General features: G+C 54.7%; 4 long non-coding RNA genes across 4 annotated transcripts; all 4 read right to left on the minus strand.

Annotated features, from left to right (window-relative positions):
- Positions 1–4,386: 4,386 nt before the first annotated feature.
- On the minus strand, positions 4,387–6,276 carry LOC309685274. Its single transcript, XR_014270426.1, has 4 exons — positions 6,216–6,276; positions 6,044–6,119; positions 5,827–5,923; positions 4,387–4,434 (listed from the first exon to the last, which is right to left on the minus strand). It is a non-coding gene; the product is annotated as an uncharacterized lncRNA (long non-coding RNA).
- A 1,143-nt stretch (positions 6,277–7,419) lies between these two features.
- On the minus strand, positions 7,420–10,146 carry LOC309685271. Its single transcript, XR_014270421.1, has 6 exons — positions 10,059–10,146; positions 8,810–8,927; positions 8,555–8,617; positions 8,283–8,323; positions 7,686–8,197; positions 7,420–7,568 (listed from the first exon to the last, which is right to left on the minus strand). It is a non-coding gene; the product is annotated as an uncharacterized lncRNA (long non-coding RNA).
- A 142-nt stretch (positions 10,147–10,288) lies between these two features.
- Positions 10,289–10,898, minus strand: LOC309685275. Its single transcript, XR_014270427.1, has 4 exons — positions 10,868–10,898; positions 10,720–10,769; positions 10,436–10,476; positions 10,289–10,349 (listed from the first exon to the last, which is right to left on the minus strand). It is a non-coding gene; the product is annotated as an uncharacterized lncRNA (long non-coding RNA).
- A 1,614-nt stretch (positions 10,899–12,512) lies between these two features.
- LOC309685273 lies at positions 12,513–13,292 on the minus strand. The gene is made up of 5 exons (XR_014270425.1): positions 13,227–13,292; positions 13,092–13,150; positions 12,944–12,993; positions 12,660–12,700; positions 12,513–12,573 (listed from the first exon to the last, which is right to left on the minus strand). It is a non-coding gene; the product is annotated as an uncharacterized lncRNA (long non-coding RNA).
- Positions 13,293–13,384: the final 92 nt, after the last annotated feature.

Consider the following 13,384-nt stretch of genomic DNA (forward strand, 5'->3'; position numbering starts at 1 on the left):
GGGGGGGAGGGGAAGAAAGGGAGGGGGGAGGAAGGAGGGCGGGGAAAGGGGGTGGAGGGCGGGGAAAGGGGGAGGACAGCAGGGGGAGGGGGGAAAACGGGGGGAGGAGGAAAAACGGGGGGAGAAGGGTAAGAGCGGGAGAGGGTCGGGGGGATGAGGAGGGTAAGGGGGAGGATGGGGGTTAGAGGTGGGGAGGAGGAGTAGGGTGGAGGAGAGGAGGGGGTAAAACACGGGGAAGAATAGGAGATGTGGAGGAAAGAGGACACTGCGGGAGGGAAGGGAGGGCAGCAGCGAAGAAACAATAAAGGGGGGGTGGGTGAGGTGTAAAGCTGGAAAAACAGGGGCAAGGGGGGTAGAAAGACAGAGAGTAGAGCTAACACCGGGGGAAAGGGGGGGAAAAGCGGATGGAGTAGGGGAGAGGAAAGAGAACATGGGATAGGGAAGAAAGAAAGGAGGAAAGACGGGATATGGGACAGTGGAAAAATGGAAAAGAAAAAAAGGGGTGATGCGGAGGCAAGGAAATGAGGAAAGGGAGAACTGGAATGGAAGGAAAACGAGAAAAAGGGGACTGGGGGAAGGAGAGGGGCAAAGGGATAGTGGATATGTGGGGGGGTGGGACAGAGAAAGAAGTAAAGTGGCAACAGCAGGGAAGCCACCAGGAAAAGACAGAAAATGTATGAGGGTCAGGAAAAGGGAGAGTGTAACTGGAGGGAATAAAATGGAAAGGGGGAAGTGCAGAGACAGCTTTGCGTGGGGGCAAGGAAAGGGGAAAGCAGGAAGAAGGATGGCTTGAGAATAAGGAGGAGAGGGGAAGGGGAGGATGGAACAGTACAGAAAGAAAGGAGGCAAGGAGGGACAGACCAGTGCAGAACTAAAAGGAGGAAAAGTGGGATGGAGGAAAAACAAAAAGACGGGGGATGAGGGAGAAAAGGAAAGGGGGGAAGGGAAAGTAGAAACAGTGGGGAAAAAAACAGCACGGGCAAGCTGTAAAGATGGAAAACCAGGAGCAACAGTTAGGAGGTGGAGGCCAGGAGATGGAATCGAGAAGGCAGAGGTCAGAAAGTGGAGGCCGGAGAGTGGAGGCCGGAGATCGAAAAGTAGAGGCCAGAAAGAGGAGACCAGAGAGTCGAGGCGGGAGACTGGAGGCCGGAGAGTGGAGGCCATGAGGTGGAGACCGGAGAATGGAGGCCAGAAAGTAGAGGCCGGAGAATGGAGACCGAAAAGTAGAGGCCGAAAAGTGGAGGCCAGGAGGTGGAGGCCGGAGAGTGGAGGCCGTAGAGTGGAGGCCGTAGAGTGGAGGCCGGAGAGTAAAGGCCAGAAAGTGGAGGCCGAAAAGTGGAGGCCGAAAAGTGGAGGCCGAAAACTGGAGGCCGAAAAGTGGAGGCCGGAGAATGGAGGCCAGAAAGTGGAGGCCAGAAAGTGGAGGCCGGAAACTGGAGGCCGGAGAGTGGAGGCCAGGAGGTGGAGGCCGGAGAGTGGAGGCCGAAAAGTGGAGGCCAGAAAGTGGAGGCCAGAAAGTGGAGGCCGAAAAGTGGAGGCCGGAAAGTGGAGGCCGGAAAGTGGAGGCCGGAAAGTGGAGGCCGGAAAGTGGAGGCCGGAAAGTGGAGGCCGGAAAGTGGAGGCCGGAAAGTGGAGGCCGGAAAGTGGAGGGTTTCCTGTGTAACGGGAGCATGGCACACCGCAAGTGCATGCCCATGGGCAGGCCCCGTCCGACTAGGCAATATCTTGAAATGACACTAAAAATGTCCTTTCCCCAGGGCTGCTATATCACGTGTCTACCTTCGGTTCTTATGATTATGCTGCAGAGAACCGCCTAGAGCAAGTAACACGCATAAACCAGCTCTCAAACATGCACTAATTACACACAAACTGTCACAAGGCACTGTCATGAGTCACGGTCATACACACGTGCCTCTGTGATTATTCCAAGTCAGATGTGCACAAGATCAACACTGCACAGCCCCATTCCACCGTGCACACCTCAAGACCACTGTATGCTCACACACACTCTCTGCGACTGAGTTGCACACACACCGGTACCCAGCCAAACCCAAAAGGCAAAGCAAAACAAACCGGAGTGCGATGAGACCAAACGATACTTTGCTTGAATACATGCTATACATTATTGTTTGCACCTGCAGACAACACCGAACTTAATCAGCTCCTACTGCTCATTTCACTGCTTTACTGCTCAAACTATCTTCCTCACACTACTCCTCAAACCTCATTTAGTACTCCTACTATCTCCCTACCTGCTTGCCCACATTACATAAACTGTCTGTCCCTCAGCCTCGACACGGTGGCTGTCGTCAAGTTCCTCCTGGTGACACCACGATAGGTACGGGCCTTCCTACACTTCCCGCTCCCCTCAGTGATGCGCTCTCTTCCCACGTGTGTGTAAGGTCCCCGCTGCTGGACTACCGCATCTCCAAAACTTGCTTGTCTGAAGAGGGAACAGGTGACTGCTGCTTCTCTGGAACCAGCTGCAGACCTCCGCAAAACAAACTACACAAAAAAAAGTCATGTTGCCATACTTGTCACAGCCCTTGCCAACACTATACCTCGCTTACGAAATACTGAAAAGTGCACCTGCTGCAATACCCGTTCCTGCTCCTCACTGGGCATCTCCCACAACACCCCACAACTTTGCTCCAGGACCATGAACAACTGCTACAGACAACGCCCAGAAACTACCAACACTATTCACCAACCAGGAGAATGTGCCCCAATAACACCAAATGCAGCAACCTACCAAGTAACCCTGCCTGCAAAAACCCCGGCCCGTGCCTGACCTCCGCCCAAACTTTGGCCATGAACGTCGCCTCACATAGCGGCCGGGACCGGGAAAAAAAAAACTCAGCCAGGGGAAAAACAAAAAAAATCCCCGGGGTACGGTTTTTTTATTCGAGCTGTGTGCCCTACATGCCTGCAAAAGAAAACATGCAGACCTCCGCAGCCATCCTGCGGGTCCACAACACAAACAAAACACACCCCCCTCCCTCCGCTACACCAAAAGCCTCACCGCCCGCTCGGCTCCTACGTTCTCCCATGTGACGGCCGTAAGCAGCCATTGGCACGTCTCTGCGGCACTCCTCAGGAGTGCCAAACACAGCGGCCTCGCAGGTGACCCTGCCTGCGAAAACCCCGGCCCGTGCCTGACCTCCGCCCAAACTTTGGCAATGAACGTCACCTCGCAGAGCGGCCGGGACCGGGCAAAAAAAACTAAGGCGGGGGGGGTGGGGTGGGGTGGGGAGATGCGCCAGGCCGAGGTTATTTTATTCCAGTTATTTGCCCTACGAGCCTGCAAATCGCTGACTGCTCTGAGCCCTGTCACACTGCTCTATGCCTCTGCTCTTTCTGCACGCTTACTGCAAGTCACCTACAACAACTGCATTACAACTGCAAAGGCATTACTGTCTTACCTTACCTTACCTCACTGTCTGTTTCGCATTCGCTCCGCGCCCGGCCACGGACAGGGAGACGGAGACCCTTTAGCCATCTACGCTGCCTACACAATACCATACGATACATACAACCATAGAGCCCTGTAATGTGCACCCAAGTCAAACAACTTGACGTGCGCTTAGAGCGCCATCGAGACAAAATATGATACAGGGTGGTACAATGAGCGTCCATCTCCGACAGCAGTACAGACGGTTAGGGAGTGGGACGACGCATGGTGCTCTCCGGCAGCGGTCCGGATGATTACGGAGGGGTGCCGATAGAAGGCAAACACCGATTTGGAGCGATACGCTGCCAGCCGCTCCCGTCTGTCGGTAGATGCTGATGCGGACCAAGACGCGGCAAATCCAATACGTAGCTGAAGAAGGCAGTACGCATCGAAATACAGAACAGTGCAGTAAAAAAAACCACAATACGCGGTGGTATGATGCCAGACCGTCTCAGACGGCGGTCGACACTATTTCACGGTAGTACAATGCAGAACCGATACTCAGCAGAACACTACAATACACATTCAGATACACAGTAATCCAGTAACAACACACAGTACGGGGCAGCACAAAGCCAGATGATCTCTGCTGGCGGCCGAGATGGTTAAGGAGCGTCACGATGGGATACAAAGTAGAGCTACGCAATATGAGATGGTCTCCAAAGTCAGTCAAGACTACTACAGAGGAATACAATACAAAACCAATACAGAGACGTACAGTGGAATAGGCATTTAAACAGGCAATGATCCAATTAAAAAACAACCCAAAACAAACCACCAGGGTCATACAATGCAAACCCATCTCCGATGTCAGTTGAGACCGTTACAGAGCTATACAATGTGAGAAACGATGCAATACGGGGTCATACGATACAAGACGGTCTCGGATGGCAATCGGGAGACATCCAGCTCACAGTGCGATACGATGCAAAGCCGATACGATGCCAAACAAAGCACGGTGCGTTGTGGTACAGACCGATCGACTACAAAAAAAAAAAAAAAAAAAAAAAACAAACACAGTACGGGACGATATGAAGCGAGACTGTCTCGCGTGGCGGTCGAGATAGTTACAGGGCGGCACGGTGCGAGACAAACCGCAACATGGGCCGATACAACGTGAAACGGTCTCCGATGGAGGTTGAGACAATTCCAGGGCGGTACAACGCAAAACCTAACAGTGCCGTACACATTCAAATACAGAACAGGCCGACAGAAAACGCAAGACGGAGTTACGCTGTGAGACGGTCTCGACAATTACAGGGCGGTACGATGCGACACATACCCAAATACAGACCTTGACAAAGCAAAAAGAAAAAAAAAAAACACACAAGCGCTGCCGACCGAGGCGGTCTCGGACGGCAGTCAAAACTAGACTGCTGCAATGCAACGCAACGCAACTCTCGAATGAAACGTGCGCGAGAAGCTTGGGTTTGGGACCCGACCCCAGAAAGACACGCGGATGAGATGCCGTAGGACATCTCTATGGGACCAGAAAGTACAAGAGCGGAGCAGAGCGGTCCGTCTGGGCCCCATCGCCTCCCCAAAGGTGACCCTCCAGCTACATCTGCGATGTTAAGTACACTTGAAGGTCCGATCGCAGGCGGCAGACGCAGACCTGTGCCGCACGCAGAGGCCACAAGAGTGACCGTGAGACGCTATAAGACTGTGGGTGAGAACGACTCCCGTACGGTCAATGATGCCAGCGCAGAAGCCCTACGGCGCCACGATGATGCAGATGCCTTACAGTGGCCCCGAAAGAGAAGCGACGACTGCCACCCCTGACAGAACGCGACTGTCAAACTCATAACGGCGGATGCATGAGAAGGCAGGCTTTAAGACCTCAACCCCTTAAGGGCACGGGAACGAAACCCCAGAAGAGTACTCTGTGGAAATGGGAATCTCGACGACGGAGCCGCACGTGCCGCCTGGCTGGCCGCCACGAGTGGAGACTGATCGGAAAGATCCGCAACATAATACGCACTGGATGGAAGGACGCTTTAAAGTAGGCTATCGAGACGAGAACGGCTCGAGGGGCACTATGCCGACGAGACGACGCTCTCTAGACACTCGGGAGGGCTACCGAGGTGCCTGTGGATCGCAAAAGAGCTACGGAGACTTCGAGACCAGAGGAAGGTCTTACGCAAGACAGAGAAAACGGACCACACAAACTACATGATGACAGACGTGAGCCGGAACGGCCCTGACGGGTGCACACTACCCTCACGCTGAAGAGCGACCCCCTCCCTTTACCTGCCCGAAGGGGACCGCTCCGGGACAGCCCTCTGCCCTACGCTAACTTTAAAACCCGTCTCCGCAGTTGCCGACCCTGTCCCCTCGCTCCCCAAACAATCTCCGCCGCGAGTCCCTCTGCTGACCTTTTGGAGGGCCTGGACTCCTAATCCATCCTCGACAAAAAAGACCCCGATTGGCAAACGGCATTATTCCTGCAGGCGACAGATTCTTCTTCATCGCCTGCAAAAACAAACAAAAAAAATGCGCAGGCAACAGTGCCATTGGGAAGCATCGCATCGGTCAACATAGACTTTTCCTGTGACAGCCCCCGCCTCGGACACGCCGTTGTGTTCCGCTCACCTGATCTGCACGGATTCCGGAGTCGGGTGCTGTGACCGTCCTTCTTTCTGGCACCTAACACATTCAGGAATTGAAACTGGGGAAAAACAACAAGAAAACGACAGCCGAGTCTAACTGCTGTCACAGAGATAACGGTCATATCTCCCCTCTAGTACCAAAAACAATGACCCACCTGCTCACGGTGCTCTGCTCGGCTCTGCTGCGTCACCCTGCGCAGCTTGTCCCTTCGTATCTGAAAAACCAACAGCGACGATCAGCTGGATGCAGAGAGATAGCTTCGTAACAATAAAGTCTCCATCCTTTTTAGAAACCTCATCTGCACGCCAACTGGCAGCTCGCCAGAAAGAAAAAAAAAAAAACAAAAAAAAAAAAAACACACCACACCCACACCACAAACTTCAAGCCCCACGCAAAACATCCTTGGCGTCTTTGAGATGCAGTCTCCTGCGCTGCCGCTGAACGGCCCCTCCCGCAGAGCTCTGCCCTTCCCCATAAAGCGTTAATGAAAAACCCGTTGGCAAAATCTGCTGCCGGCTATTCGGTCCAAAATGACCTTACCGCCTTTGCCTCGACACATCGACATATTAATTGTAGACTGTTACGGCTATCCCACCTACCCCTGACTCTACACCCCTGGGCAGGGCGACTCCGAGCCACGCAGACATGCACAGATACTACACGGAACACCACAAACGACCCGCCTCAAACGTGAGAGAAAACTCTCAGCGAGAAGAATGACGCAGGGATGGAAGTCGCTGTCGGGCAAGAACACCTGCGAGACCACAACGGTGACGTGAGGACGCTCTGGGAAACACGCAAAAGAAAGAGTAGACCGTCGGGGCCCGTGACGAGAAGTGACTCTCAAAACCGAGATGACGTATGTGCGGGAAGCCCGGCTTCGACACAGAAGAACATGAGGATGAAGGGAACGACACCCGGTCCCGGAAAATGGATGGGTAGAGAGCAGAGCTGCTCGTGCAGCCGGGAACGATGCTACAAAAGCGGGGCGACCGAAAAGCCTTCTGAGGCTCAAGACCGATCCACACTTTAAGCTCATAAAGCGACGAGAGTGACACCCGATTGGCGCCATGCTGATGAGTACTGCCGATCAAGCCCCACGGGCTGCACACGAGGCACGTGTCGTGCTCCTCGTGCAAAGCGCAACGACGACATTAAGAACGGACGAAGCTCTACAACACGGAAGACGTATCACACAGACTGTACGACAACAGACACAGGCTGGAACCGCCCTGCCCGGCACACGCTAGCATCGTGCTGACGAGTAACCCGCTGCCCCTTTACCCACCCAAAGGGGACCGCTCCTGGACAGCCCTCTGCCCTACGCTACCTTTAATACCTGTCCCTGCAATTGCCGACCTCGTCCCCTCCTTCCCCCGACCACACTGCGATGCCGCTCCCTCGACTTATCTTTCAGAGGGCCGGGAGGCTTAATCCATTCGCAACGAGGAAAACCGCAGTCCGCCAACGGAATTCGTCCTGCAGTCGCCAGGATCCTCTTCGTCACCTTTAAAGACATACCCAAACCCCACACAAGAGTGCGGTCAGTCGGCATCGCGTCAGTCAACACGGACCTTTACCGCAACACGCCCCTCCTCAGAAGCGCCGCTGCGTTTCTGCTTACCTGCTCCGTGTCAACTCCAAAGTCAAATGCTGCGGCTGCGTGTGAGCGCGCACGGGAAGGCCGCGGGAAGAGCCACAAAAACACAGGTGAAGTGTGACGAGTAAGTACTTTGTCATTACACCGCCAGCCGGGAAATTCCCAAAGGGGGGCCCGGGCAGAGGCACACGAGCGCAGATCCAGGCATCGATCCGTCTGTGCTAGAGCATCGCCAAATGGGCTGTTTACACCTGTATATCGGGGATTGCCACAGCCAAATTTCACTGCCACGCTTTGCCCTTTCCACAGGGGGGCGGGAATCTCAAGCTTGTCCAACAAGGTGCTTCTGAGTCTCTCGCAGGCCTGTGTTATCAAAACGCAGATGGTCTGCCTGTCAAGCAGACAAGACTAAACAACAATTAGGATGGTATACGTGTTCCTCTACACCCCAGATCCGAGTCACTTGAGCAGGTTTAGAATCCTCCTTGACATCCTTCCGCTTCTTCTCCCGTGCGGCGAGTCATCATTAGTGACACCTAAAACACCGAGAGACTCAAAATTATTCTTGCGCTCCCAAGAAGTCACCGGCCCCGCACGCCTCCTCTCGACTACCCGGCTCACCTCAAACCCTCATCCGCTCCCAAAGGCGACCCGCACAATGCCTGCAGATTAAAAGGGAGAAACGCTTCACTGAGCTGCCACGTGACACTTTGCTATTAGACACCGATGGGGCCTGCGCTGGCCTCGCCGGCTAGAACTGCTCATCAGCGTGCAGCATCGCCCATCCCAGCCTGTGTGCGGCACCTGCAAGAACACAAGCAAAGCAACACGTGCTGAGATACACTCTGAAACTTCAGGCCGTGGATAAAAATTCCCGTGTCCCGCTTCTTGACCTTGACAACTTTCCGGCCCATCCTCCGTCACTTTGGGTGGCAGCCCTGGGTCTTGCGCCCCACCTGTAAAGCACAAACGGCACGGGTTCCTTACAACTTGACCAGCCTGAAAAAGGACCGATACTTCAGCCCACCGATCGCCGGTCACCTGGACCGAGTCGGCCACTGAGTCAGCTCATCGCATCAAGGATTCAATTCGGGAAAAAAATAAAACAACACACACACACACGCACACACACACACACACACACACACACGCTGTCATAGAACCACCGGTCACATCTTCCCTCTAACGCCGCACATGGCGACCCGCCTTCTTATAGTGCTCCGCTCGGCTCTGTTACGTCGCCCTGCGCAGCTTCTCCCTCTGCATCTGAAAAACAACATCAAACAAGTCACCTGGATGGGAAGCGATGGCTTCCTCATTCCAACGGTCACATTCCCATTTACAAATACTATCTAGACACCAACACAGCCTGCCATAAAAATATAACGTTATCCCATACTCAAAGTGCCACACGAAGCAGCCTTTTTTTGTCTTTGAGGTGCAGACTCCTGCACTACTGCTGACCAGCATGTTCAACATGTCGCTGCTCATCTCAAAAACCGCTGATGGAAGAGCTGTCCGTACAGCCTGCCGATGGCTACTCGATCCCACATGATCGGACCCCCTCGGCCCCAACAGCCTAGCCCGATCGCTGGGTTCACCACACACTTTCTGCCGACCCACCTACCCCTGACTCCACACCCCCGGGCAGGGCGGCTCCAAGCCACACACGCACGGATGGACACACTGACACTACACGAAATCCTACAGTGAACCTCAAAGATGAGAGAAAACTCTGAGCGAAAGTGACGCCCCCTCGAACAAAGACGTCATCGAGCAAAATGACGCGCGAGATCGTAACGGTGAAGTGAGGGGCCTCGACGGAAACCCCGAAGAACGTGCAGAATGTCACGACCCGCGACAAGAAGTTACTCGCCAAACTGAGAAGACGTACATGCGGGAAACCGGGCTTCAAGACCTAAGAGCGCAACGATGCGGGACAGAAGGCCCGCGCCCTGAAAACGGACGGCCAGAGAACAAAGCTGCTCACGCAGCTGGGAACCGCGCCGCAAACGAGGACCGTCCAGACACTTCCGTGGCACCGCACCTATCCACGCTTTAGGCCTTTCATGCAAGAAAAGCGGCGCCCGACTGGCGCTATGCCGATGAATACAGGTGTTTGAGACTCCGGGGTGCCGCCCGAGGCGCCGTGCCTTGCTGCTGGGGCGCAAACCCGACATCGAGATCCGACGAAGGTCTAAGACACCGAAGACACAGGCTGGAACCGCCCTGCCCGGCACACGCTACCGTCGGGCTGGAGAGTAACCCGCTCCCTTTACCTGCCCAAAGGGGACTGCTCCGCGACAGCCCTCTGCCCTACGCTAACTTTAAAAGCCGTCCCTGTGACTCCAAAACTTGTCCCTCAGCTTCGAGCTCCGTGGCTCGTGGCTTCCTCACCTTATCTTTCCAAGAGTGATGGGTCTGAAGCCATCCTCAACAAGAAAAACACCACAGGCAACCAAGGGGATTCATCCTGCATTCACCAGATTTCTCTTCATCATCTGAAAGAAAAAAAAGAGGGAAAAAAAAAAAATTGGTCAAACAAAAACACCACACAGGAATCTACAGACAACAGTGTCATCGGTCAACACGCACTTTTCCTGCGCCATCCCCAGCTCAGATGCGCCGTGGCATTCCACTCGCCTGCTCTCCACTAACGCCGCCGTCCACAGGCTCTGGTGCTCGTTCCTTGTAGTGCCCGAGAGACACAAAGTTACAATTGCACTTAAATAACTCACCAGCCCCAGGCGCCTCCTCTCTACAACACAGCTCACCTAAAATTCTCCTCCGATTCCAAAGGCAGCCTGCACGGCACCTGCAAATTCCAAAGGGAAACGCTTCACTGAGCTACCACGCCATACTTGGTTACGAGACACCTACCCTGCCCGCAAGCCCCTCGCCTGCTCCTACGGCTCATCAGCACGCGGCACCACCCCACCGAGCCTGCTTGCGGCACCTGCAAAAACCCCAGCGATACAGCACGCGCCGAGACACTGCCCGCAACCGTAGCCCCTGGCCACCGATTCTCATCTCCCGCCCCTTCACCGCGACAACTCGCCGGCCCGTCCTCCGCCACTTCGGGTCACCGTCTTCACCCTTGCGCGCCACCTGTAAAAACCAAACAACACCAGTCGCTTATCGCTTCGCTGGCAATACAACACCCAAACAACTAACTGCTACCCAATCACTCACCGATCACAGCTTACCCGGACAGAATCAGCCCCGGTGCCCGTATCACACGGCTCTCGTTGCTTCAAGCTTCCAACTGAAATGGAAAAATACCCTCACGTAGTCATCACAGAGCCACCGGTCACAGCTTCCCTCTAAGACCACGCACTGACCGGCCTTCTGACAGAGCTCCGCTCGGCTCTCCTACGTCGCCCCACACGGTGCGTCCCCCTGCACCTGAAAAAAGAAAAAAAAAAAAAAAAAAAAAAATCAAATTTAGTCACCTGGAGGCGGAGAGATAGCTTCATAATGACAAGTGTTCCCATTGACAAATGCCATCTACAGCCCAACTACAGCCTGCCAGAACCAAAGGCCGCTAATCTTAAACGCCACACAGAGCGGCCTCAATACCTTGGAGAGGCAATCTCCGTCGCTACTGCTGAACGGCCTCTCCCACTTAGCTCTGCTGCCCCCCTTAGAACATTACCAACAAAAGCTGCCCACGCAGCCCTCCGATGGCTACTCGATCCCACGTGACCGGACCCCCTCGGCCCCAACAGCCTAGCCCGATGGCTGGGTTCACCACACACTCTTTCTGCGGACCCACCTACCCCCGACTCCACACCCCCGGGCAGGGCGGCTCCGAGCCACACACGCACGGATGGACACACTGACACTACACAAAATCCTACAATGAACCTCAAAGATGAGAGAAAACTCTCAGCGAAAGTGACGCCACCACGAACAAAGACGTCATCGAGCAAAGTGACGCCACCACGAACAAAGACGTCATCGAGCAAAGTGACGCCACCACGAACAAAGACGTCATCGAGCAAAGTGACGTGCGAGATCGTAACGGTGAAGTGAGGGGCCTCGACGGAAACCCCAGAGAACGTGCAGAACGTCACGACCCGTGACAAGAAGTTACTCGCCAAACTGAGAAGACGTACATGCGGGAAACCGGGCTTCAAGACCTAAGAGCGCAACGATGCGGGACAGAAGGCCCGCGCCCTGAAAACGGACGGCCAGAGAACAAAGCTGCTCACGCAGCTGGGAACCGCGCCGCAAACGAGGACCGTCCAGACACTTCCGTGGCACCGCACCTATCCACGCTTTAGGCCTTTCATGCAAGAAAAGCGGCGCCCGACTGGCGCTATGCCGATGAATACAGGTGTTTGAGACTCCGGGGTGCCGCCCGAGGCGCCGTGCCTTGCTGCTGGGGCGCAAACCCGACATCGAGATCCGACGAAGGTCTAAGACACCGAAGACACAGGCTGGAACCGCCCTGCCCGGCACACGCTACCGTCGGGCTGGAGAGTAACCCGCTCCCTTTACCTGCCCAAAGGGGACTGCTCCGCGACAGCCCTCTGCCCTACGCTAACTTTAAAAGCCGTCCCTGTGACTCCAAAACTTGTCCCTCAGCTTCGAGCTCCGTGGCTCGTGGCTTCCTCACCTTATCTTTCCAAGAGTGATGGGTCTGAAGCCATCCTCAACAAGAAAAACACCACAGGCAACCAAGGGGATTCATCCTGCATTCACCAGATTTCTCTTCATCATCTGAAAGAAAAAAAAGAGGGAAAAAAAAAAAATTGGTCAAACAAAAACACCACACAGGAATCTACAGACAACAGTGTCATCGGTCAACACGCACTTTTCCTGCGCCATCCCCAGCTCAGATGCGCCGTGGCATTCCACTCGCCTGCTCTCCACTAACGCCGCCGTCCACAGGCTCTGGTGCTCGTTCCTTGTAGTGCCCGAGAGACACAAAGTTACAATTGCACTTAAATAACTCACCAGCCCCAGGCGCCTCCTCTCTACAACACAGCTCACCTAAAATTCTCCTCCGATTCCAAAGGCAGCCTGCACGGCACCTGCAAATTCCAAAGGGAAACGCTTCACTGAGCTACCACGCCATACTTGGTTACGAGACACCTACCCTGCCCGCAAGCCCCTCGCCTGCTCCTACGGCTCATCAGCACGCGGCACCACCCCACCGAGCCTGCTTGCGGCACCTGCAAAAACCCCAGCGATACAGCACGCGCCGAGACACTGCCCGCAACCGTAGCCCCTGGCCACCGATTCTCATCTCCCGCCCCTTCACCGCGACAACTCGCCGGCCCGTCCTCCGCCACTTCGGGTCACCGTCTTCACCCTTGCGCGCCACCTGTAAAAACCAAACAACACCAGTCGCTTATCGCTTCGCTGGCAATACAACACCCAAACAACTAACTGCTACCCAATCACTCACCGATCACAGCTTACCCGGACAGAATCAGCCCCGGTGCCCGTATCACACGGCTCTCGTTGCTTCAAGCTTCCAACTGAAATGGAAAAATACCCTCACGTAGTCATCACAGAGCCACCGGTCACAGCTTCCCTCTAAGACCACGCACTGACCGGCCTTCTGACAGAGCTCCGCTCGGCTCTCCTACGTCGCCCCACACGGTGCGTCCCCCTGCACCTGAAAAAAGAAAAAAAAAAAAAAAAAAATCAAATTTAGTCACCTGGAGGCGGAGAGATAGCTTCATAATGACAAGTGTTCCCATTGACAAATG

The sequence above is a fragment of the Vanellus vanellus genome (assembly GCF_965231255.1).
Source record: "Vanellus vanellus genome assembly, contig: HAP1_SCAFFOLD_1417, whole genome shotgun sequence".
Taxonomy (NCBI): domain Eukaryota; kingdom Metazoa; phylum Chordata; class Aves; order Charadriiformes; family Charadriidae; genus Vanellus; species Vanellus vanellus.